Raw genomic sequence first — 26,179 nt, 5'->3', positions numbered from 1 at the left:
TGTAAAACTTATCTGAAGCATTGTGTCCAACTGCAGCAGGGTGGCACAAAGATGGAGCACATATTGTGTGGGAGAAGTTTGAGAGACCATTGCCTAACTGAGATGGTTAAAGGAGTATTTTACTGTCTTCAGGAACGTAGAAGGCCATGGAGAAGATGAAGCCAGATTCTTCTCAGAAGTGCACAACGCTGGGATGAGAAGGATGGGCACACACTGCAGCATAAGAAATGCTGAGAAAATACAAGGAAAAATAATTCAGAAGGGAGCTGCCAAAACCTGAAATTGGAGTTCAGTGATTGTGGAATCTCTGTCCCTTGAGATCTTCACAGCTCATCTGGGTCGCCCTGATACAGATTATCTCTGAGCTGTGAGATCAGGCCAAAAGACACCCAGAATTCATGTGCACCTTAAATTACACTATGAAGTTATTCCAACACTGGGAAACAGACATTACAGATTTTCAAAGAACTGATTCTATTAAGTTGTGTATCTCAGAATGGCCACAATTTATAAATAAAACAGAAGAAAAAAAATGTTGGCAATTGAAAACACTGGATCTGACGAAAGATCCAGTTTTTGGAAGCTTGAGCTAGATATTCAGTCTACATACAACATGCACATTTCCAACAGATAATTAACAACTAGAAAAACACTGTGGTGGAGAAATTCATTAATGTAAATCTTTAAATAGATATTAGATTTTTTTCCTAAAGATAATCTGTGGTTCAAATGGGAAATACTATGTTTTCCTTTAAACAAGGGGTCAGATTATGTGATCAGAGGGGTTCGTCTGGCATTAGAGAAAATGAATCTGTGATCCCCAAGTCCTTCTTTAACATCATAATGTATATGACACACATGTTCCAACTGAGCACTTGTTTCTTCAAAGTGATCCCCTATGGATTGTCCCGGAAAAAGATAGAGACAAAGAAAGCTTTTGAACACATCTGAATTGGAGCTGTCTTTTCTATCTTTTAATCTAAAGGAAAATAACATATCAAATGGGTAGATTTGAGGTCAGAGACTTTCTAGAAGCTACTATTACAGATATTCTCCCTAACTCTCAGCCACTGGCACAGTCAGCTGTAATTACCAGCAAGGTTATTATGCATCAACAATGACAAGTCTGTATTTTTACCAACAAATACTTGAGCTTTAGGGGTATCCTAAATTAGTTTTTTTTTTTTTTTTTTCCCCTTGAGACCTTGAGAAGCAGAGAATACTTTGGATGATGAATGAAATATCCAGTGCAGAAAATTATATGTAACAGAAGCAATGAACATATTTCGGTTGAAAAACAGAGTGTGACAGAACTATTTTGAAAATCTGAATAAAATTCTGCACCAAATTCTGTTGGGTATTTGAGCATTGATATTTGTGCTGTAGGACCAGAATAATCTCTATGCTTGATAGGCATTCTACAGCTCTTGAAATAAGTTTATAAATTTTCTCAGAAAATGTGGGATTCAATATATAGATTGGTATGGTAGAATTCTCTTTGATGTACTAACTGTCTTTTTACTGACCATTATCTGTCTGTAATAAGGGTGTGAATTCATCTCATATATACCTTTCATGTAGGCTGGCATGCTTTCAACACCCATTGCACAGGCATGGTAGTGTGTTTTAAGCACTAAGCATTAACCTGTTATGGTAGAGCATTACCCAGCTCTAACATGAGTAGTATTGTTATAATGGACCTCAATGTGTTTGACTTATGGAGAAAAATTATTAAACAGACTGGATTTCTTTTTTTTTTTCCCTAGTAGATTGCATATGCCACGATTAAGTCCATGTAACCTGAATTATTTGACAAGGGACTGATCTGGAAATAGTTGCTGGGGGCCTCTTTCATCTGCTGTAAAACTCACAAGAGACAGAAGTGAAAACTGGATAAGATTCAACTGAGAAAAGAATGGTTAATAACATACATCCCTGATTACAAGGAAACACCAAAATTTTATTAGACTATTTTTTATTTTCTAAATTCAATAAAAACAATATTAATAGCCTTGATTAGGATTTTTTTGGTAGCAAAAGAGAAACTTTTTGCAACCAATGTAATATGATGTCAAATAAATAATTCTGCAGGTCCTCCAAGATGAAGCTCTCATTGTTAATCTCAGGTATTCCAAAGGGGCCTACATTATCAGGTCTTTATATTTTGAGCTAATAGAGGCATAATACTAGAGCAAAGCAACAATGGAAGAATGTACACTCCCCTGTGGCTGCAATTGAAGCTCTAAAACCCTGTTTTTCATTTCTAAACTGTTCCTCTGGGCATAGATAATGTTCAAAGAAGCATTTTAAAGAGAAAATGAAACTCTAAAAGCTTTAAAATGCAGTTGCAGGAGATCCAAGATGTTGTCTGTGACAACTCCTGTCTTACTGATAGTCTAAGGGAAACAGCAGCATTCAGAGCTGCTCTTGTTACACCACAACACTTTGGAAAGGTGGACCAAGCCTTCCTGGAGAATCACTGCAACTCTGACAAATCAAAGTCATTGCCATGAAAACAAAAAACCCAAACTATACTTGATAGAAGTGTATTCCAACTGGAACATCAGAGCTTTTGAAGGCAAAAAAAAAGTAAAAATAGAAAAAAAACTAGTAATTTTGAGCATATAAAGCAAGTGAAAACAGTAAGGAATCTGTTTCGGCTTGTGGCACTCTAACAGTGACCCTGACCATGCAGTGCCTGTGCCCAGAGCGGGGTGAGGAGCTGAGGACAGGGACTGCACAACAGGCAGGTGCCTGAGCAAGCAGGGACTAGAGGTGGGCATGGATGCAGACAAAATTTTCCAGATCTTACAACTGTGCCTGGTTTCTGGACAGAGCTAGCCAAGTATTGCCAGATCATGCATTTTTATTCTCAGTTTCTACCTTTGACGTCATTTGTGAATAAATAAAGGAAAAGGAATCTTGCAAGTTTTGGATTTGAAAGGTTCTTGGGACTTCTGAGGAATTATTAAAACACTTGAAAACTGTAGTAATTAGGAACTTTCATTATTTCTCAATGGATCACTTTCTGAGATCATCCAGATTCCACTGGGAACTGTCACAGTGTGGCATCATTCTCTTGTCCCTTTGATACAGATTGTTAGTCTTCAAAATCAACTTAAAGCAGCAATGTCAGTCTTCTATTTTTTTTTTTAATCTTCATTAAGTCTTACTTAAAGAAGAAACAACCAGCTAAACACAAAATTCACTTACAGAGGGAGTGAGAGGAAGATGTATTAGCAGCATGATCACAGATCTCTCATTTCCTTGGGAAAATATGGCAGTGATGGTTGAACATTTCTTCCGACACTAAAATGAAACTGGATAAAAACAACTTTGAGGCAAACTCTGTTTCAAAGCAATCCAAAATTTTTTATGAAGTGATCTTTAAAGTTTTTCTATCCTGAATAAATCCCAATTTTAACACAAATCCATGTACAGCTGTAGATGTGTAAATGAAAGTTAGTCATATATGCCTGAAATATAAAGTTTCCATTAAGTGTACAACCTGACACAAAGAAATAAAAAGTTGGGACTCAGAAGCATTTTCTGCAAGGACACACCATTATAGGATAAGAATTTCAGACTGAGATAGAGGTGGAAAAATCCTCTGAAATACGTTTATCAGTGAATGACCCTGATCAGCTGTGCTCCATCTGAGGAAGATCATTACTGCAGATGTCAGGGTAGTGTAGGAGACAGGTTAAAAAATGGGTTTCAGATTATTGACACTTACTTTTTATTAAAGTTTGTTTACAGCTGGGGATAAGAGAATATAGGCCCAGAATTATGGAACTTTTTAAAACTCCAGAGATGATATCTTTGAAAACCTCTGCAAAATTCTTAAAGTTTGTATTTCTTGCATTAATCCTATCTGAATGGATGTCTCTCAAATGCAATGCTCTAACTCTTTAAAGTTATTGTATTTTAATGTATTTTCATTTATGATGTGTTTTCTGCTGAAATTCTATCAAAGCCTGAGCCTTTCTTGAGCAAAGGATGTGCTTAAAATCTTTGCTAAATAAGGAAAGGATTAAATAAGTGTAATGATTTAAGTTCTCTGTCTAGTCAGGATTTAAAAGGCAATATCTAGCATATAGCTTCCCGCCCAAAGGACAGACTCTATTGGAATTGCACTTTGAAATGTACAGCTCACCTGCAACTATTTTCTGATTTTCTATAAATCTGAGAGTCTCAGAGAACAGATGCCAATGACTGATGCCTAAAGTTGTGCATAAAATTAAAATGTACCCTTGTATTCCTGAAGGGACATAGTCTTCTCTAATCAATTGGAAAAGATAAAAGAAATCTGTAAAGTTCTAACTCCTTTAAAGTGAAGCTTTCTTTAGGAGGGGAAATGGAGAATATTTACATATAGACTGAGCGCTAAGGAATGGAAAAGCACACCGGTGATGGTTGACTACTTTCAACAACAAATTATAAAAAGAAAGTTCTAAATACTGATTTCTAGGGAGTTTTCTCAGCCAGCTGCAGCTGATAATTATGTCCCAAATGTTTCTATTTTATTAATAAATAGTCAATAGAAGAAAGGCCCAGGTGCCTTTCTTAATTTCTGTTCTGAAGAGTTGATGTAAGAATGTATATTTTTTTGGTTGATAGTTTCTGAAGGCTGTTTAGAAACAATGATGGAAATAAAATACTATTAAAAATCAGATGTAGTAATTTAATACTGCTAATCATAGTAATACATTTACATCACTGTCCTCATTCTGAGCTGTTTTATTGAGCTTCCTTTTAAAATTGGTAATGCTAGCTTAGAACTTGCAGATAATTTTGTCAAAAAATATGAAAGGATGAAAGAAACAAGTAAGGTGTTGTTCATTGGACCCTGAAATGCTCAAAGGTCCAACATTTTCAAACAATTTTCAACCAGTTATAAATGCAAAAACAAGTTGAGTCTGTCAAAAATCATAGAATCATAGAATGGTTTGGGTTCAAAGGGACTTGAAAGATCCTCCAGTTCCAATCCTCTGCCATGGACAGGGTAATGTCTCACTAGACCAGGTTGCTGAAATGCTGTAATATAGCAGTCAAGAAGATGCAGAGTACACCTTGATACAGCCCATATTGCAGTTTTCAGTTTTGAGAACCCTGTTCCCTGTTCCAGGGTTCCTTGACAAGAGAAATAACTTCCTGAAATGAAACTTTTGTGTCACTTTCATTAATGATTGTAAATTCTCCATTTAAAATACACGTGTAAGTGCAAGTACTGATATTGGCATTTGGAAATACTGAGAGGATAAGTAATTAAGTCCATAACTGTTATGGCAGCTCATTCCTGAGTTCTAGCTTCTCTGCTCCTGCTTTTGGAAGGTAGTTCCAGAATGTTATTCTAATAGTTTAGAACTCTCTCATTTCCAGTTAAATACATGAACAGTCATCACCATTTTTTTCCTAATGACAGCACTGTCCTTTAGCTTACAGTATCACTGCTCTGTATTTATTCCTACAATGTGTTTTTTTTAGACAGCAATCATACGTGCTTGCAGACTTCGGTTGTTTTGCTCAGTTAAACTGTTCTGACTCTAAAAATCTTGCAAAACAGGCTCCCCAGTGCACTGATCCTTCTTGAAGCCTCGCTCGGTACTTTTTCACATTAAAGATGACTTTTCTTGGACCTCAGTACTGCTGCAGAGCCCAGTGTTCAGATTATGTCTCCCCAGGTTCTAATTCAATGGCTGCTGTGGAAATATTGAACTCCACAAATTAGAATTTCCTGAAGCTTGTTGATGTAATACCATCAGAGGAGATATTACAGACGGTAGAGAAAGAGAAAATGTAATATATTTATAGCTTTAAAGAGATGTTTTATGACTAGATTTACATACAATAAGTAACAGTAGGGGTAATTCAACGTTGTTTCTCGTCAAACTTGAGTGAGGCTTAGGATTTTATTTTATAATTTGAAAAAACAGTCCAAAACATTATGCTTCAAAGTAGATAGCAGGGTTTATATGCTATATTTTCATTTTTCCCATCCCTGTTGAACTTAATTATTGTTGGTCTTGAGACTGCAGTCTAAGAAATATAATTTTTTAAGTACAAAAATTCAGCTTTAATCTCAGAAAAACTGTGGTCTTTTATTTTAGTGAAAGAAATTTTCAACCTGTTTATTTGAAAGGAAAATCCATGTGTAAATGAAAAAGAAGGGTCAAAAAATTTGGGACAGTCATTTTAACTGATTTACTTTTTCAGAAAAAAAAATTATTTTTGTTAAAGATAGATACCATAATAGTGTAGATCAGGCCTATACACAGTGATGTAGTATCTGATAAAATATATATACCTGTAGCAGATAAGAATTTTTTGGAGGCATATAATGTACAGCACAAGGCACGGTAGGTAAACATACGCGAGTTACATTCTGATACTGAATCCAATTTTATGTTAATAGCTAAAAAGGGCATTTTGCAGCTCTCGGATCACTGCAGTAATAAAAATTTCTTTTACCAAAACCGCAGCTCAGTTCCAGTACAAATGCTGGGGCACAGAATCACGCTGTCCCATGATCTGTCTGTCAGGCCAAGCCTGTGTCACTGCAGGGCAGCCACTGCTGCAGCTGAGACCAGGGCATTTTCTGCACAGAGCTGAAGGGAATACTCTTGACCCATTTCAAGCATTATTTGACACATTTCATAATCACAGAAGAGGCAGTTGAGCTCTGAACTTTCTCAGCTTATGTTTTCTATCAAATGAGAAGAGGAAACTGTTGTTATTTTTTCTTGCGTACTTTTTGTAACCCACCAACTGTTTAGTTTAGCTGGTTGGCACACAAATCAATATTTTTTCATGATGATAACACACCCACCATTTTTTGTGGATATTATCTCTTTGCTGCTTTAAAAAAAATCTCCAATTTCAGCATGTTTTTGCCCTAAGCAGACTCCTTTTATTAATTTCATTGATCTTCATGTTTGGTCTGGGTTTTTTTTAAAGCTCTTCAATTGCAGAATATCTTTTGAAGAACCCTGTTTGTTTGTTTATTTGCTTGGTAAATGAGGCCGGTGAGCACAGATACAGTGGCAATGAGAGCCAGGAACAGCTTGCTGGTGTACAGGCTCAGCAGTGCACAGAAGCCACATCTGAGCTGCTGAGGGGTAGATCTTCAGCTTGCACAAATTGTCATGGCTCTTTTGATATCAGCACTACAGTGATAACTTCCAACATCTGAGGCTTTGCCCCCTAAGCCTGAGATGTATTCAGTGATGCCATAGACTGAAATTACTATTATTATTATTATTATTGAAATTTGTTTTTCTCGATTCTCCCCCTGCCTGAAATTTATTGATCATTTTCTCTCTATCATTTTCTACCTACATCATGTCATGGATCCAGCATTATTTCCTACACTCGAGCTTTTTCCTTGTCTCCTCACTCCTCCCAGTGTTTCAGCCTACTTAGAAATACAGAATCCATTACATATCTATATTCAACATTGTTTTGCATAATTTTTGTCCTTTTTAAACTTAATTTTATTCTTACTTGGCTGCCAAACACAATGTTACTGTTTATTGTGGGTCTTCAAGTTGCACATTACTGAATAACAGGGGCAGGTCAGGATGGGGGAAGAGTTAAGGAATTCTTTCAGATCTGACAAAGCCATGAAGAACTCTTTTGTGACGGGTCCTTCAGTTGCTGATTGTATTTCCCTTCTGCAGTTATCATTCAGTCCCGTGAATCATGCAGATGCCCATGACCAGAAGATGTGGGGCTCTGACATCTAACAGATTTTGTTAAACAGCCTGGAAGGTTTCTTTGTTATTCAAAGCACGAGGTGAAGGACAAGCAGCAAAGCACCTGCCCACCAGCCACAATGTGCTGGACCAGTGACAATGGGCTGCAGTCAAAGGCTGCAGATCCTGAATGGCCCATGTGAATTCAGGAAAGAGTTTTCACAGGTTCGTCAATAACTGGCCAAAGAAAACCCTCTAAAAGCTACGTGCCATTTAAAGGATTTCTGAAAGATATTCCATTTGGGACACTTAAAATGGATTTTTCATGTTAAAAAAAGATTTGCAGCTTGCTAGAATAGATTGCATTAAGCCAAAGAAGTGGAAATTAAATAGGCAGATTTCTCAGTATTTTCTCATGAAAATTTCAGAAATATTACAATAGATTCTCTTGGAAGAATAATGGTAGTGGAAAGGCTAATTATTTTTATTTAATATTGTTCTTAATTGTTGTTTTACCTACCTTTGAAGACGAGTGATTAACAAATATAGAATAAAGTGTTTAAAATAGAATTCACCCCACAGTAATAAATTACTCTGACTTAACAGTGTTTTAATGATCAATTATTTTCTTTGCATACTCTTCTAATCACCAAACCATTACACATGAATACATTCCTAGAAATACTAGAAATAAGTATCTAATCCTGAAAATAATGGGGACATGCAAATAAGTAGCAATACTCATTTCAGCTGAGGTTAGTACAACCAGTCACAAGTGTGGTTATTCTGGAACATGTATGAGGAAGCAGCTGGGTGGTTGGTATCTGAAACCAGCATCTCTATTGCATGGTTCAGGGAAAAATTCCATCACTGTGCCTGTAGTTTTCCACTGCTGTGGAGCCAAGTGTCCTTTTAGTGCACCGTGTTTATCTGCACTCTGCTCAGTGTCACTGAACACACACAGATATAAATGCACTCCTTTCTTTTAGAAACCTCGACCACAACACCTGTGCCTGCTATTAGCAGTACAATTCTCCATTAAGAACTGACAATACATTGATTAAAACAAACTTAAATTGGTGCGATTTACTGTGGATACTCCCCAAATGACTGGATTATGAGTGTCTTCAAAGACTTTGGATTTCTCACAAAGATAAAGAATTTATAATACCATCTATAACAATGACGTCTGCACTGAAATATATATACTAATTGTAATAATAGCTGCAGATTAATGCACCACCTGGAGGTTAGCTACCAAGAAAGCTAAAGCCCTTGGCATATATCTGGTCAGCAGTACCAGCACTTTTATCAGGCAAAAATGCCCACTTGCCTTCATCATTACTCGTGATTATATTTTAAATTTAGAGAAGGTTGCCACTGTTAATTGCAGTGTTTAATCATCAAATCTTTATATTTTAATATTTAAACAAGGCAAAAATAAAAAATATGCACCAGCAAAACTAGTCTCAAAATCCAAAACAAAGGCAAGGTTTTGCTTTCATTACCTGAAATCAACTAAGCTCCTTTATCCCTTTCTTCCCACTGCAATAAAAGACGACCCGAGCCCCCTTTGAAACCAGCGCAGTGTGATCTGAAGAATGAAAAATGTTGATTGACTGGCACTGCATGCAATAATTTGAAATGAGCATAATCTTTCCAGGTAAAAGTGGAAGAGTGCACTGCTGGCATGTGTATGAACACGGACCCTGCCCGGTGCCTCGGGCAGGCAGCAGAGCGGGGCTGGTCGGTAAGGACAGCCTGGCAAACACCACAGGATCGTTTTTCCCCCGCAGCTCTCAGCCAGTCTGCACTGTCACACTCACACTGCTGCATTTTCTGCAGCTGTGCCAGCCCTGCTGCTGCTGCTCCCACAGCCATGGGGCTGGTCCCCAGCACTTTGCTCCTGCAGGGATGCAGAGCTCCCATCTCCATCCCCAGCCAGTTCTCGGTGGTGCTGGGGCAGAGCATCCTCAGGCAGGGCTGGGAGCTGCTGCTGCAGCTGCTCTGGGCTGGGAGCAGCACAAATGCTGGATTTAACAGTCCTGGCCGCTATCATGTTTTGCCATTTATTAATATTGCAGAAAAATAATCTGAAGGCCAGGGCCGCATGCGGGCAGGATGCCCCACACGGAGTGCTCGGCTGTGCCTGTGGCTCCAGCAGCTGCAGCAGCTCGTGTCCCAGCCCTAATGCAGCTCTGCCAGCCTGGAGAGACGGCTGCAGCTTTAGCTGCTTCTGTTTGTGTTCCACTAGCTGTGTAATTTTAGGTCTTATCCTTTCTAGCTTGAAAAAAAGACAAGACTCAGGAGTCACGAATTCCAGAAAGGTGATGTTTTGTATTTTTTCCTGTTTGAGTCCTTTGTTATAGATAATTTGCTCAAAAATTCCGGATGTAAAATCCATCTTTACCCATAGAGTCAAACAAAAAAAAAAAGAAAGAGAGCTGAGGAACAGGTACAGATGTTGTCTTTACCCATTCAATCACTGAAATTATTGCATAAGACATAATCCTGTATGCCTATGAAATATCAGACTTTTCATTCATGATGATTCAGTATTATGCTGCAGAAACAATATGGTTTTCTTTTCTGCAAAATATGCTGCTTCTTTTAAATGAAAATATCTTTTAATTTTCAGTGAAGCAAATTTAAAGCCAGTATGAATAGATGAGTGTTTTAACACAAAATTTAACTGGAAAATAAACATTAAATGGGCACAATGAAGTATTTTTACTGGTAATATTTGAATTTGAAAAATTAAATATCTCATGTAGAAGCTATAAAAATAATTTGTTGATTCTTGCATTTTTAAGGTCTGCTCATTGCTGAAAGCTTCTGAAATCATCTTGGGCTTGCAAAATATTAGTTCAAAAGTTTCAGATTTAATTTTTTCACAGTTCAGTAGGTTTTTGCTTATAATAGTAGAATATGAGTCTTTTGTTTTCTTTTTGCTTTTTGTCAATTGAATTTCCAGGTTTTGATTCTATATTTCTGTGTGCTATAGCTATGTTTCCAGAATAATTTAAGCACCTTCTAAATAGCAGAGTACCTTACTCATTGCAACATTAATCAATGCTGTACTCTGTCCACTTTCCTGTTTCACATTTGTCTCAGGCAGACACACTGCTTTGTCCCTGTTTGGCTGTTTTAAGACTGGTGTCAGTATGGCTGGCTTACTAAAGTGTTACTCTAAACATTGGCATTTGAAAATATGGACATAGAGAGGCAGAACTTGGAGGGAAATAGCACAATGGGTTAGATATACAGATCCTAGAAAGGGTGATGGTGCCAAAGTAGTGTGCTAAAGTAAGGGGATGCTAGTTTCAGTCGTGCCTGGTTCTGTCTCAAAGGTAGGAACCAGTAGCCAAACCAGAGATAACATTTCTTGCAAGGAAAACAGGATTTCATGACAGGGAAAATGTTTTTTCTGCTAAACTCTGTAAAGCTCATTGTTTAACAGAGATATTATGTTTCACTGGTCTCAATCAGTGCTATTCTCGTTAAGGGCCTCCAGTCTTACCCCCGGCAAAGATTTCACTGCAATTAGTCTGTTTAAACAGAGCCATTGAGAGTTTTCTTTGTCACAGAACTTCTGGAACAGGCCTTAAGGCAGCTCTGTGAGAGCCAAAGGATAATAATTTCACTACACAGCAGCATATTTCAATTACAGTATAATTAAACCAAATGTTGAAGCCATATCTGACAATTGGTCAGTGGAAAGCTGAATCAGAAAGCCGTGAAAAATTTGAAATTACAGGTTGGGAGTTGGGGTAGGATTTTGGGCTGAGGTCTGCACTACAATGTGCACTGTAAAGCTGGACTGGCTGTTGATTGAATCTCTATGTGGAGCAAATGCTTGAAGTGATCCCTGCCTCACTTTTGTGAAACACTGAGTACTCAACACATCCCATCAAACTTGTGACGATTTCTCAAAGCAACAAAACTCCACTAATGGATTGAGAACTCATGAGCTGCTGCAGTTCATCTTCTTGCATGACTCTTCTAATAGAGAAGAGGAGAATGGAAATACCTCCAAGATCCACCCTTGTAGGGTTTAACACAGGGTAGGAGAAGCTTTTATGGTCAGAGGTCTTGTGTGTTTATCAATTTCCTTAACAAGAATACTTCTACTTTTTATTACTGAACTGTAATTCATTATCAAGTTATCAAAATTACATTAAATGCATACCAGCTTAGCTAAGATGATCTTCTTAATAATGCAGCCATATTCTGATTTTCTTCATTTATAGTCATTAACTTAATTTGATGACCTATCTGAATTATTGCATCTGTCACAGATACGGTTCTTATAATTATTCCGCAATCAAAGCCACCCCGTTCCCCAAAAAGACTTGGATCTATTTTTAAATTTTTAATAATTTTTAAAAATACCTAGAACAATGTCTTACACTGTAAAAATTATATTTTAGGCACTACGTCACCAAAGATATTTTAAAAAGATGATTCAATTAATACATAAGCATATTTGAATATTTCAGGCATTTACAGAAATATTTAATGGAATTAGATTCAATGAATTTCTAACAGTGAGTAGAAATAAATTATTGCATCCTTACTGTCAAAGCAATTTCAGGTTTTTTATTCATCCTCTGTTGAGCCTTTTAGCTTATTTCAGTTTTTAAATCACACACAATAGAGCTTTAGGAGCCTGCATCTCTGTGATTTATAATACAAAGGAACAATTATTTCTGCAGGTAAAATTGTGCTTTCTGGAAAAGGTAAGATAAACAGATGTGCCTAAAGCATCCTCAGAAAATCATGGAGAAATGGCTAAATGTATTACAAATAGCAATAATAATAAAAAATACAGCCATCAACTGTCTAAAGTACTTTGTGAACATTTACGTGTCTACTTCTGTGATTCAAGTGGCTATAAAAAAACCTGAGAACAGAACGCCAAAACCTTTTGGATAATCCCTTAAGCCCCCAAACAATAAACAGGAACAGGTTCTGACATGTAATTTATCAAGCTGTGAAGTTTCTATTCTTGTGAACAAAAACCTAGTAAAACAAAAATAAATGAATAATGTGAGCACAGTCTTGGGGAAAGTTGAATTTCTAAAAAAGCTTTAGCATCCTTTCTTCAAGTCCTTAAATTAAGGCATTTGCATTAGACCAATAGTAAAAATGTTTTAAATGCACACAGGTGAACACAGAAAAAAATCTTTAGTTATATTCCTTGACTTTATAGGAACTTCTGGAATTACAAAGGTTTCCTTGTCTGACCTAAAATTTTCTTTGGCAAAGGTTTTACAAGCATTAATATTTACTCATTTATATGCAGCAGAAAAAAAATGCCTGTAGCATTCCAGAGTGTGAACACTATATTAACTACATTCTAAACACCCATAAATATTACAGGATTGGAAAAAAAGAGGCTGTTAACACTTCTCAGAAGATCTTTTTTCTGGTCTATGTGAGTCTTCACCATGCTCAGTGTTGCTTTGATAGTATTTATAGTATTCCTTGCTAAACAAACCAACAAAACCATCATAGGAACAGTTCCCTGATGAGATTAATTGTTATATACTCTATTAAAATGAAAAAAATCTATTGCATAATTTCCAAACTAATTCTTACATACTCTTCAAGGACTATTCTCTTCCCACAAATAAGCACTTCATAGTTTGCAGGAATTTGGGTCAGCAGAGATTTCCAAGTGTCTTTCACTCTCTCTGTTTGTGTGTGTGTGTGTAAGGAATTATTTATTTAAGTGCTTGTTCTGTGCTTGTTCTGTTCCAATCCTAAAGCTCATGTGAAGGCTCCAGTAAACTGCACCTCTACTTCAGATTTAGTGTAGCTCACCCTTTCATTTCTAAGCTTCAAGCTAAAATTACTCAAGTTAGTTTCTTTGAAAGAAAAATATGCAATTTGGTTTTCTCTCAGAGAAAAGTGCTCTAATAACTTCTGGTTTTTCAAAAGGGAACCAAAGGTGGGCAATTTTAATGATGGTTATACTTCAGAAGTAATAACTTTTCTGTTGCTTTTGCACATGTGCTAAATTATATTCAAATTTGGACTCAAAATGGAAAGGAGGAGGCCTTGCCTAATAGCTCTAGAGGTAGGTTTATGTTCTTAAGTGTCAGTGACATATTATAGAATAGTTAACTGATGAAGGTTCCTGTCACAGAATTTTTTTGACTGATTTTCATTATATGACATGCCACCCCTCAGCTAATTTTTAAAGGATTTGTTTTGTTTTGGGGCTGATTTTGCCCCAGTGGTGCTGAAAGTCACTTTAGTGGATTTCCTCCTTGTGAAAAGTGGGTTTGTTCTGATTTTGACCTTCATGTTAAGGACATATTTATTTAACTCTATTTTTCCACCTCCCATTTGCAGTCAGCTGTGCTGTGTTCATATGATCTCCCAGCCACAGCCAAAGGACTCCTCTCACAGCCTGCAATGACATGTCTTCTGAGAATTGCACATTTCTCTGCACAATTAGAGCTTCAAATAGTCTGTGTCACATGTAGCCAAGGCCTGTGACAGCTGTCACTCAGGAATACGCTTCCTGACAAAGAGAGATTATAACCTCACAGATCGTGCAGCCTTTATTATTTGTATTTAATTATCCCCCAGTGGGAAATAATAACTTCAGTTTTCCTTATGCTTTATCTTGGTGCAAGGTTGCAGCTTGTAATCACATGTACATTCCTAGCTGCCTTAAACTGGGTTTTTTTCCTGTTTGCTCCCAATCTTTGCAGCCTCAGGGCAAACTCCGCACTCTTCCATTATTAATTTAGACAGACACAATTTCCTAGCAAAATAATTAGTCAACATGTGGCAAACTTTTGTAATAAACTAGATATAAAATGAATAATTAAGTTTCTTGTTAAATCAATAGCATTGATCTTGACTTCTCTTAAAATCAGATTGTAAGAGAGCAATTTCTTCTGCCTTCCGAATTTTGCATCTTAGAGTGGAAGACTGACATTTGATTTCTATTTGACAGATATTGAACTTTAAATAGTTTTATTTTCTGTCAAAGCTGAGGCAGTGAGTTAAGGAGCAGATTTTGCTGCTGCACTGCCAGAAAACAGCTTCCAGTTCTTTAATGTCTGCCTCAGATCACCAACATACCCAATCTCATGTCTTTGCCACCTTTGTAGAGCTGAAGTTCTCAGGGTTGTGTTTAAGACAACAAATTAAGTCACTGAAATATAACCTGCTGTTTTCCAGTTGCAGTTGCAGCTGCTGACACGTTCTTGGCACTATTGCTGCTCTCTTTCTGAAGAATTGTTCCCAAGAGGAAATGACATTTAATTGCAGGCTAGGGTTACCTGAGCCTGGTTTGATACATTCGATCTGCCTGCTAACTGAATACATTCTTTTATAACCTTTTGAAGGATTTAATGACAACAAGAGTTTGTTCATTAACATGAAAATTGCAGTTTTGTCTTTGCAAAATCAAGGCATTATTTGACATTCACTAATATCAGTCTGCCTTATTTCCAGCACAAGTTCATACACCTGTAAGAGTTCCTCTCAAGGATATTATTTTGTTATGCCAGAGCAATGGAAATTCATCAATGGTGTATATGCAGTTAAAGAGCATACCTAAAATGGACTATAGGTAACATGAACCTTGCAGCAAATAAAAACTTGCCTTCTGTAGCCAGTGAAAGTTGTCAGGCATCCACTGCAAGGTCACAGAATGCTGTCACCTCACTAGGCAACTTGATGAAGGAAATACAAGTATAAACATGAAACTCTGTTATCTAATCTCAACTATATTTTTAAATAAATTGACTGAAATGGAAAATGCTTCAAGAATATACTCTTTTAATAATCTAAAATATTAGAAACCCTTTCAGACTGTGCATGGTATATGGAACATAACTATTAATCATTTTGCCTGTTAGAACAGAATGTGTCTCTTTTCCAGGCTGCTTTGTCTTGTGCTGTCTGTGCCAAGTGTCACTAATGCCTGCATTTACCAGTGGAGGCATCACCCAGAGCATATAGACTTACTAAAGGGGCAAATGCCAGCATAATTCTCCAACCATCTGCTTGCCTGGGACTTGCATAGGAAATGTGGCCAAACCTGCACTCTGCCCTGAGATTATTGGATACCATAATGAATGTTTGGCACAATTAGCAGCCAGAGTAATTTAGAGAAGCATTCAGACATCTCTGGCTAATGCCAAGAATCTGGTCCCATGTATCTGGAGCAGGACTGGAAGTGTGAAGGTGACACACTGCTGACTTTCAAGCCTACAAACAAGTTATGTTCTGCATGTGCCATCAGCTGATAACCAGACCCTGTATCAATCTTATAGATTCGACACAGAAACAGAAATTCCTCTTCTGCCAATGATTGTGGCTGGAAGAAAACCAATCCTATTCAAACACTTAATTACTGAGATATTATATTATCTGTGAAGGTTTGAACTCTTCTGTGCTATGCATTTAAAGAAATTAATTTGAATAGGAAAACTAACCTCGGAGTATATATACTACAATATCCCTTTGAAAGTCTTGTCACAGAAGCATTGCACCATTGAAAAACAGGAGTTCATAGAATATGTTTTAAGAAAAATCTGGAAATGGAATCCTTGTGAGGTTTTTTTTGACAGCTTTGAGTTTTATGTACTAAAATGTGAGAATTTGTGAGCTGACTATCCAGCTACCATAACTTTTCTTAATTGTAGCTCTGGTTACACAACCTTTCTTCTACTGCTGCCTGAAGTATAGAACTCCTCCTTGATTCACAACAAGTAAATTTAATATTCATGTTCCAAGAGGAGCAGTTCCATCTCCAACACAGTAATGCCCTAGAAGGAAGACACACATTTCAGTTTTTCACTGAATGGAGTTCCTGAATGGGATCTCTTAGCAAAAGCTGAGTTCATAAACCATTCCAGCCTCTACAGATGATGGACACTTTTCAACATTATGTTAGCAGAAAAACTCATGTCAATAGTTTTCTGATTTCGAATCCTGGCTAGTAACAGTACTAATTTTTAATTGAAAAGAAAATCAGCTGGCTGATTTTCTGAAGGAAATTATAGAAGAAAAATACAAGCCTTTTCTGCTAACAAGACCCTACCTGGAAGCCCCATTTCTACCTTTTCATGTACAGATTTGTAGGAGGTGATTCACTGGTCAATAACTGAAAACCCAATTAAGACCATCCTCTTCTGCCACTGGTCTGGCCTTTTAGTGCAAAAGTTTATTTATTAATGTGGTTCTTAGCATTGTGGTGTTCTTACAAAGAAAATGTTTTATGAGTTATAGGAAGTAGAGAACTTTCCATAATTACCTATGTACTAATTGCCTAGTTTGCTGTTATTACCTTACACACACATGTGTCTCATGCAGGACAACAGGAATTGAAATTCACCACTGCCAACGTGTGCCTGTATACACACACACACACACGCATCTGTCTGTCTGTAATATACATTACACATACATACATGCATGTACACACATTATGAAAACTTCCTAAGTAATACACTGAATTCAGCTGAGATACAGCAAGCCTCAGCAAATATATCTCCAGTAGAAATCACTTTGACCTGTTACAGTCAGTACAAATCAAAGGTATGGGGGTAAGAACAGGAAATATGACTGAACAATTGTTAGCAGACAATTAAGGTGATGGAACAGGTTTATTTCACAGTGTGCAACAATATTAATGGTGCCTTGATGTTGCCCTATGAAAGGCATAGAAGCTCTGTAGCTACTGTAAAGCAAAATAATATAATCTGGATTTTTACTCAAAAGATTTACTCAGCAATTACAATAAAAATATACTTGAAAAAGATGTCTTTATCCTATGGGTACAATAATCATCCAGCACCATCATTCTGAACACTTTAAGCTCTTGGTTGCATAAACAATTTTAAGTATTCTCACTTACTAGACTGTAGAAAACTAATTTATTTTGCAGAATTATAAAGTGAAGCAGAAGTGAAGGTTGATGTCTTCAAGTTTGATTAGTTGAAATGAAGAACTTAATTTGATGATTAAACATCTACCTCATTTATGTAGGTTTTTAAAAACACTGACCAGGAGCATTTCTGCAAAATTTGTAATCTAGGGATGTATTAAAAAATATTTGCCTTCTTTATTGTTTTAAATGATAGGCAACCAGTGAGTAATATGTAATAATAATTTCTATAATCAACATTTACATGCATATTTTAAAAGTGCATTGTAATTCCTTGTGAATGATGTATTATTCAGTTGACAGTTCGCAGTAATTCAAAAAGGGATCAATTGTTAATTCAAATAAATAAATATATCAGATAATGCACTGGATTTCTAGCATAGCACACACTATAGGACATCAGGACAACTGTGTGAGACTAGGGAGAGTTTTCCTGTGGTGCTGAGGAATTTTTTAATGCAATTTTCTTCTCTTTTCTCTAGGAAAGGAGTAGAATGGGAAGAACAGTTTTGCTTACAAGTGTAAAGACTACTGAGGAGGAGAATTGCATGAAGGCTTTTATTTAAAAAAAAAACCCACATTATTTCTATCTTATCTAAACCTAATGATTGTATTACTTTATTACAATATTTTGTGTTGCCGATGTGTCTAAGGTATTTGCATTCCAAGAAAGTGTTTCCCTAGAGCATCTTTAAATAGAATACTTTCAAAAATTTTGAAGTAAACTCTTCTTTTGAGAATTTTTTCAGTTTCAAAACATGGTATTGTGACTACACTTGTCAAAAAATAAATGTGACTAGTAGGAAATTAGGTCCATATAAGAATATTTAAATAAAGCTGTGATATTTTTATTGAGATATTCACTTTCTCAAACAGCATTTTATCTAGATTTGGAAACAGCATACATACAGAAGGAGCTAGAGTTGGAAATGTATAAATATTTTTAGCATATCATTACAATTTCAGTAAAATATTTTTCACTTTCAGTGATGGTGGATGCATGATCACATATGGAAACCAAAGTAAAGGTTTTGGTCTCATTCAAAATACAATCCTTGAATAAAGTACTTAGAGCAGGATGTAAATTTACATCTCATAATACACAGTGAATTAGCACAATCATCAGCAGAAGAATAGATGAACATTGAGTAGAAAGCAATCACTACACATAAATAAAACACTGTTTGTTTTTTGCTCAGTGGTTTGTAACCCTATTTGTGACTTGGATGTCTCACTTGAAAGAATATCTGGGGGTGGGATGCAGAAGACAGAAGGAGAGTAGGTTTTTTCTTTCCTTTTTCTGTCTTTCTGAGTCTGCTTTCCTGGCTTTTTTGCTACACTTCCCAACCACAATCCATTTCTCAACCGCTTCATAATGTGAGTTCAAAAGAGGTTCATAGCCCAGTGGAAAAAAAAAAAGAATCTGCCAGTCTGTCACTGTTTAATGTTTCACTGCTTCAGTATTTTTAAGTGTTGATGAACGCAACCATGACAATTCATCATCAACCAGAAGACTGTTACTTTATTTACACAAGCATTTACTTATCCTTTTACCCTTTTCTCCTTTGTCCCACATATGAAGTAGTTCACTTCCCCAGCTGTTAATGAGTGTCTGTGTTGCATCTTTTCTCATTTGGAAACTCTGTGATCATCAGTCTAAATTTTTAGGGGAGATTTCTTGTATTGGAATACAGCAACCTCCTGATAGGATCAGATACCACCTGTCATAAACAAGTACCTTTGTCCTTTCAACGTGCAACTATTTATATTTAGATATGTCACTTGAAAAAATTGCAGTACTAATGCATAACTTTCTTTCATTTTATTATTTTTGTGTTATTACTTATTGAAAACTTATAACCAAGGAGCTCTCTGATAAGGCCTTCACCTGTTTTCCAAGCTTCTCCATCTCTTCCCTCCTATGGTGCTATCCCTATTCAGAAGAGATTTTACAATAACTATTACAATGATCACCCAGTGCTGAATGTACAGTATGTTGATGTAATAATCTTACAGGTCAAAATCACTACCTATCAGAGCACATCTCCCAGAAAAGACCACTGCTCACTACAGCAGGACTTCTTGTAATGACCTTTTATGTCCCTTTCACTGCAAGGAGGATAAATGACCTCATTTTGCAACATTTGGCTAAACAGATGAATAATGAAGTAGTGAAGAACCCAGTAATTCTAAAAGTGAAGCATTGCTTCTGCAGCAAGGCTAATTTGGATACCTAGGCTCTCTGGAGAATCAAACGCATACAATTGATGTGCTTAATTAGATTGTGGAAAGCAGAAGTTTCTCATAATACTGTTTGCACTGTTAGCTTCAGATCTGAAGTTTGCAGAAAAATAAGTCTAAACTTTAAACACCAGATAAAATGCAAATGTTAACCAGACCTAATAGAAATCTAGCTGTTAGTTAGCCACGTTTCCAAGAGAAGGGAAAAACGCAGGGGATGGTAAACACTAGAGAAGTACAGGAGGTCTGTACAGATGTTTGAAATGTGTGCTGCTGTGTTTGCTTTCCAGTGAAGCTTTCAGCTCAGCCCATCTGCTGTGCTCAGCGTGCCACACATTGTGATATTTGTCTACACCTTGGCCCTCAGCCCATCCGGCTGGTACCAGGCTGCACACACTCCTTGGGAGGATGCTGGGCTGTGTGCTCGCTGCTGGGACCAGGGCACACTGTGGACACTCACCTTCCCTCACTCAGGCCTTGACTCCAGCATCCTCACTGGCACCAGCACTGCTGACCCACAGCGTGCACAGAGCTCTCAGTCTCTCAGACTGCTGGTGACACAAAATCTCTATAACAAATACATTAATTTAAATCATCTTCTCTGAGTGAATCATTCTAGCTTGGAGCCAGATAGTACTGATGTTTGCAAGATGGCCTTATTAGATGCTATTTATTTCTGTATTAAAGAGAACAATTTGGATTGAAGTCACAAAAAGAATTACAAAACCTAATTTATGGATTGCTCCAACTGGAATCCACATTTCTTCCAGGCAGACAGACTTTTTGTTGTTGTTGTTATTAGCTTAATGAAGAGCATAGTCTCATTTCATTTCCTTTGGAACTTCTTACTGCTTGGTCAGTTTGTTTTCATAATGCTGGGTCTCATCCAGCTGGATTTGGGCCCATTCTGGTATCATGCTGCTCAACTAGTTTTATAGCAGTTTATGGCTCATATAGTTAAAAATGCCACCTCTTCTTTAGACATAATAATTTATGATATTGAGCACATTGAAGCGGCTTCTAAATGTGCCATCACTCATCTTAAAAATACAACAACCAAAACCACCCCTAATGTGAACCTACCCATACACACATTCACATACTCTGTATTTTCAGTATTCATATTCTGAGTAGTGTGCGTTGCAGTATTTAGAAAGTTTATTCAGCTGTGTGAACCTAGGTAGAGGATGTTCTCTATAAAATTGTCCTTTCCTTTATTGATGCCTAATATGAAATTCTTCTACCAGAATGCTGCTTGAGCCTTTCCTTCTGCCTGATCCTTCTCAATTATAAAGAAAAAAAAAAAATGAACCTCTGTCTCTTAACTGCACAAATATCAACCCTAGATAAAGGTAAAACTTAATATAAAATTTGGCCTTTGGGGCTTGATTCTTTTTTTTTGGCTCTGAAAATCTAGTTGGTCCCAGGTCTCTCATATGACCCTAAATTATTTCTCATTCATATACATTTTCTCTCTTCCTCCAGGGCTTTCTCTTTTCTAGGCTATGTCCTGTAAATACTGTTTTCTAATGCCTGACTCTTGTTTTCATCATCATGACTTGTCCCCATCAGATCCAACTGAAGAGCATTCTGCACAGACATGATTTAGGAAAGCAAAGCACCAGGGACTGTAATTACTGCTGCTCTCAGCATGTCGAGCAGTGTGCTGGCAGCTCCTGAAACTGTTAACCCACTACATACATGCTGTACAATTTAAGCAACTTAGATCACAGAGTCTGTCAAACAGCTAATTTGCATAAGTAATTTGAATAACAAAGATAGTTGATTAAATATGACATGCATATTCAAATGTTCTTTACAAAAAATTAAAGATTAAGACATTCTCTATAATGTCAAGGAGAGTTTCACGTCATGGACTGAGATACATTAGCAAACTTTGCAGAGACATTTACTAAGGACAATTAGACTGAAATTATAAAAATATGCCTCAAGTAAAACTGTATGTGATATTAACAACATGTATCCAGAAAAATGAAAGAAACTTAAATACTGCATAGGTGTGAGAATAAGACACTTAGAGATGCTGATATGCTAGTTCTGCTTGAATTGTTTAACTTAGATTGCACACAATGTGGATCCAGGCAGATAGTCATTTTAAAAGAATAGATTTCATTAAAATTATATCTAAATCACATAAGATGAACATATCAGTAAAACAAAAGTGTATAGAAATGACAGTCTTTACCCCATAGTTTTTGTTGCCTAAAGGGTGCCAAGATATGATTCATAAGTAAAAGACAAAGATAGAAGTAAGGGAGGATAAAAAAAAGGAGATAAGGCTGCAATTTACTGAGGTTTTGGATAATCGATTGAAAAGGGAATTTATAAGAATTCAGGTCCATATTTGCATATTAAAAGAGACCTTTGAGATATACATCACCACCACCTTCATGTTCAGTTTACACTGCGAACATGATGTGTGGACACAGCACACCAGGCCAGAAAGCATCTGCAGTGGGATTTCCACTTGGACAACATTCCAGGCAATGGAGAAACCTGTTGGTCACCCATCTATCAATTCAGATACTGCCCAAGTGAATATAATTTTGTCCATATTATCCTCTTTCTGTTAACGTTTTTCAATTCCTATGACATTATTCTATCCAAATTAACCGGAATGAATGTTTTCCAGCAAAAAACCTCATGCGAGATATTATGAAATATTCTAATAAAATGTCTATGCAAAAATATATTTACTGGGCTTCTTTGAACAATTTAGAATGGATACTTTATTAAATATCAAGAGTCTGCTTAGTGCTGAAAGCATATAATTTTGTGGGACAATCCCCTACCTCAAGAATACTGAGGTAACAGTGCCCTAATGTTTGCTCATTTATATAGAATTAAAATTTAGTTATTTTCAAAACAGTGTCTTGAATACAGAGAAAAATATATCACTTCGTAGCAGGGGCAATCTACAAGATTGGGTGGCTATGAACACTCATATTTGCTGAAAGAAAAAGTTGGAAGAATGATGAAATTATCTTCATTCTTATCATATGGCCTCACTTTTTTCCTTCTCAAAAAGATTCTAAATTCACTAATCTTCTAAGTTTACTGTAAGGGGTAACAGGAGCAGGGATTGTGTTACTGACTGTACTCCTATGGACTGGATACCTGTAGCACAACTTAGACTAAATGACTGAATGAAAAGTGGAAATGAAATAGCATCTAATGAAACTATTCTGGAAAATGAGTGAAATACTACTCAGGTGTTTATGGTTTTGCTCATGGCCTGGCCATTGCCACAGAACAGCTACAAAATGGAATAGCTCCCAGGATTTCTGGGAAGGCAGGAGCAGACAAGCCCTGAAGGCTGAACCAAACTTGTTACCTCTACCTGTACACAGGGGAGAAGGGCTAGTATTATGGAACAACACAGATTTTGAGACTGGAGCAGGAAACTTACAGACAACCAGAACCATGAGGCCCAAAATTAAGCAAACACAGAGGATTTGCTTTTTCCAAGTGGATCTCTGGCAAGCGGGTGGCTCCTGCCTGCTCTCTGCACTGGGGTATGAGCACAAGCACTTGGCTGCCTTGTGCTTGGGTGAAATAAGATAGCTGGTTTCTTTGAAAAGGAGACCTATTAAGCTGCCAGAGGGAAACTGGAATACTACATACAGCTATAAAGTCTTCTGAATTTACTGTTGTAGTGAAACACTGATTTATATGCAGTACTTGGATGCCACTTTTACATGTTATACCTTCAATGCATCCTGCACTACTCTGTTGATGATTGAACAGTGGTATACCAATAAATAATTATCAGATGGATATCAAGAAAATGGATTTTTCCTTATATTTATTAGTATACTGAAACTAAATAGACTATAAATATTTTAATGAGGATATTTTATAGAAGTGTGGCTTTCAATAAATTTTAGATTTTTTATTTCCATTTTGCCTTTTATTGACACAAAAAGAAATTCATTTCGTTCTTGAACAATAAATTTATAAAACTTGGTGTTTATATGCATATTTCAATGTTGGCTGAGATTGTCAGAAGTAACAGCTAATCTTCTTTATGTAGCAGGGTGCTGAGTAGGCTTAAAAGTCCTTTGCTTCCAGAATGCAATGTAATTATAAGATGTGATTACAACTGATTATAATCAATCAGCATAGTCTTAAGTGTAATTTATATTGCTGCAGCTGTGGTTAGATTAAATCTTCATATAAAATACAATTTCTCCAAGATATGTAAAATTATTTGAACAAACCCAAATACAGTAAACTCATAATGCCATAAATATAGAGTAAATGATGCCAATTACATAATAGTTTAGAGCTGTGTGTACCACAAAATAAGTTTCCCCTCAAAGAGGATATTCTTTATTCAAGAAGCAAGATTGTCCTTTTGTTATTGTGACAAGACAGTGTTTCTGGCCTCCTGAACTCTTCCTTACACCATTTGTCACATATAACCTGTCACCACAGCACCAGAGCCACCATAGGCAGTAAGAGCTCTTTTAAAACAATAACAGAAACTAGGTTTGAGGATTTACAGAACAACATGTTTTAGCAGGATAAGACACATGCTAGCTGTCAAAAACTGCTGAGCTCTCCTTGCTAATCAGCTAAATAGCTTTGTGCAGCTCCTTCCCCTCTGCCTGCAGCTCCGTGCTGGAGCTGGGGAGCTTTTCTGCAGACATGGATCAGCCAGACCTGCTCCAGCCCTTCTGGAGAGCCCTGGCAGGATCCCAGGGCTGCAGCTCAGGGCCTCCTGCTCCAGGGGACAGCCAGGACAGCCCCTGTGCCTCTGCTCTGTGCCCCAGGCAATGCTTGGCTGTCTGCTCTTTGCTGGATTCCTGGTCTTGCTCAAGGGCTATCCTCAGTTTACAGCCTGCAAAGTGTCTCTAACAATGCTGGCTGCCTTCACTGGGGATGTGTGCAGGGCTAATGGAATGGTTTCTCACTGCTTTCAGTTTTCCACACAATTTTGTGTCCAAAAAAAAAATCTCACCAAAGGATATCTTGTCCGGTAATCTTAGATTATAAAAACTGCATGAGCAAAAATACCATTTTTACATTATAAGAATATATTCATACACCCTCCTCAAAATTAAAAGGAAAATGATTTTTTTTTTTCAGGATATCACTTTAGCCTACAGCTTTAATATTAACAGAAGGTAATCAACTGTTTCCTTCCAAAAATGATAGAGTATGAAACCTATAAAATAATCTGGTTCTCCTGGTGCTTAGAATAAAGCTCTTCACAATTAACTCCTAAGATTCTGAATTCTTGCCTGAAGCCCCTTTGCCCAGTGAGAATTTGAAGTAAAAATATGATTTTGGGTCTGTAATACAAAACCTGGTTCAGATCTGCCTAAATAAGAATATATATCTCCCAAAGTTTTCTCAATTAAAAGAAAAATCCATCTGTTCCCATTAGGAAAGAAAAAACAAAACCAAAAACCAACTATAAACAAACCCAAAGTCAAAGAAAGAAAGAAAGAAACAAACAAATTCCCAAGCCCTGTGGCTTTTATAAGGAAAATATTTATTTCTTGCTTTCCTCCAGAACTAATGTGTCATGACATCAATATAAAATTTAGAAATACCCACCCTAGGGCAGTAGGTTAGTTGAAATAGAATCAAACTAGTTTGCAACATTAAGGATTCTATATTTTGGGTATGAACTTTAAATTTCACGAGCAATTAAATTCTTTAAAAAGAAATTAATATTCTTGAAATCATTATGTATCATTAAGACACTGTGCTTTAATTTTTCCATGCTTAATAATGTCACATTTAAAAGAGTAAAAAAATGTGTGTTCAATAATCTAGAAACTGGGCCTATTTAATTAATATATTTATTAACAGAATCAAGGGCCTGTGAACTGTAAAAATGTACAGAATAGTATAAAAATATATTATTTTATATAGATTTAAAAAAAAAATAACCAGTGACACAGTGACATAATCAATTGATATTCTGTTTTCTCTGTGTTTTGACCTGAGGTATCTCTGTATTAATAGGCTGCTTATTGATATCCTTAATTTATGAGCTTGATTGTCCAAATGAATTCCTGTCCCACTGAATTATTCTGTTTTGAACCTTGGTGAATGCTTTAATTCTTTGCTATTCTACTTTGTTTGTATGTAATATTTTTTAGAGCAGTATCTCAGAATGCCCACTAGTGTATAAAGAAACATAAACAATATCTGCTTTACATATTTGTTGTTAAAAGAATAAATATTAGAGAAAAAGAGACACAAACTGGTAGAACAAAATTTTATAAAAGCATATCATCAAAACACATAAAAAAGCCAAAGAACTGAGGATTTTGGCTGCCATTGAAAGAAT

The sequence above is a fragment of the Ammospiza caudacuta genome, chromosome 7, assembly GCF_027887145.1.
Source record: "Ammospiza caudacuta isolate bAmmCau1 chromosome 7, bAmmCau1.pri, whole genome shotgun sequence".
In the NCBI taxonomy this organism is placed as follows: Eukaryota; Metazoa; Chordata; class Aves; order Passeriformes; family Passerellidae; genus Ammospiza; species Ammospiza caudacuta.
The sequence above is the reverse complement of the archived record's forward strand: the minus strand, read 5'-3'. Positions refer to the sequence as shown.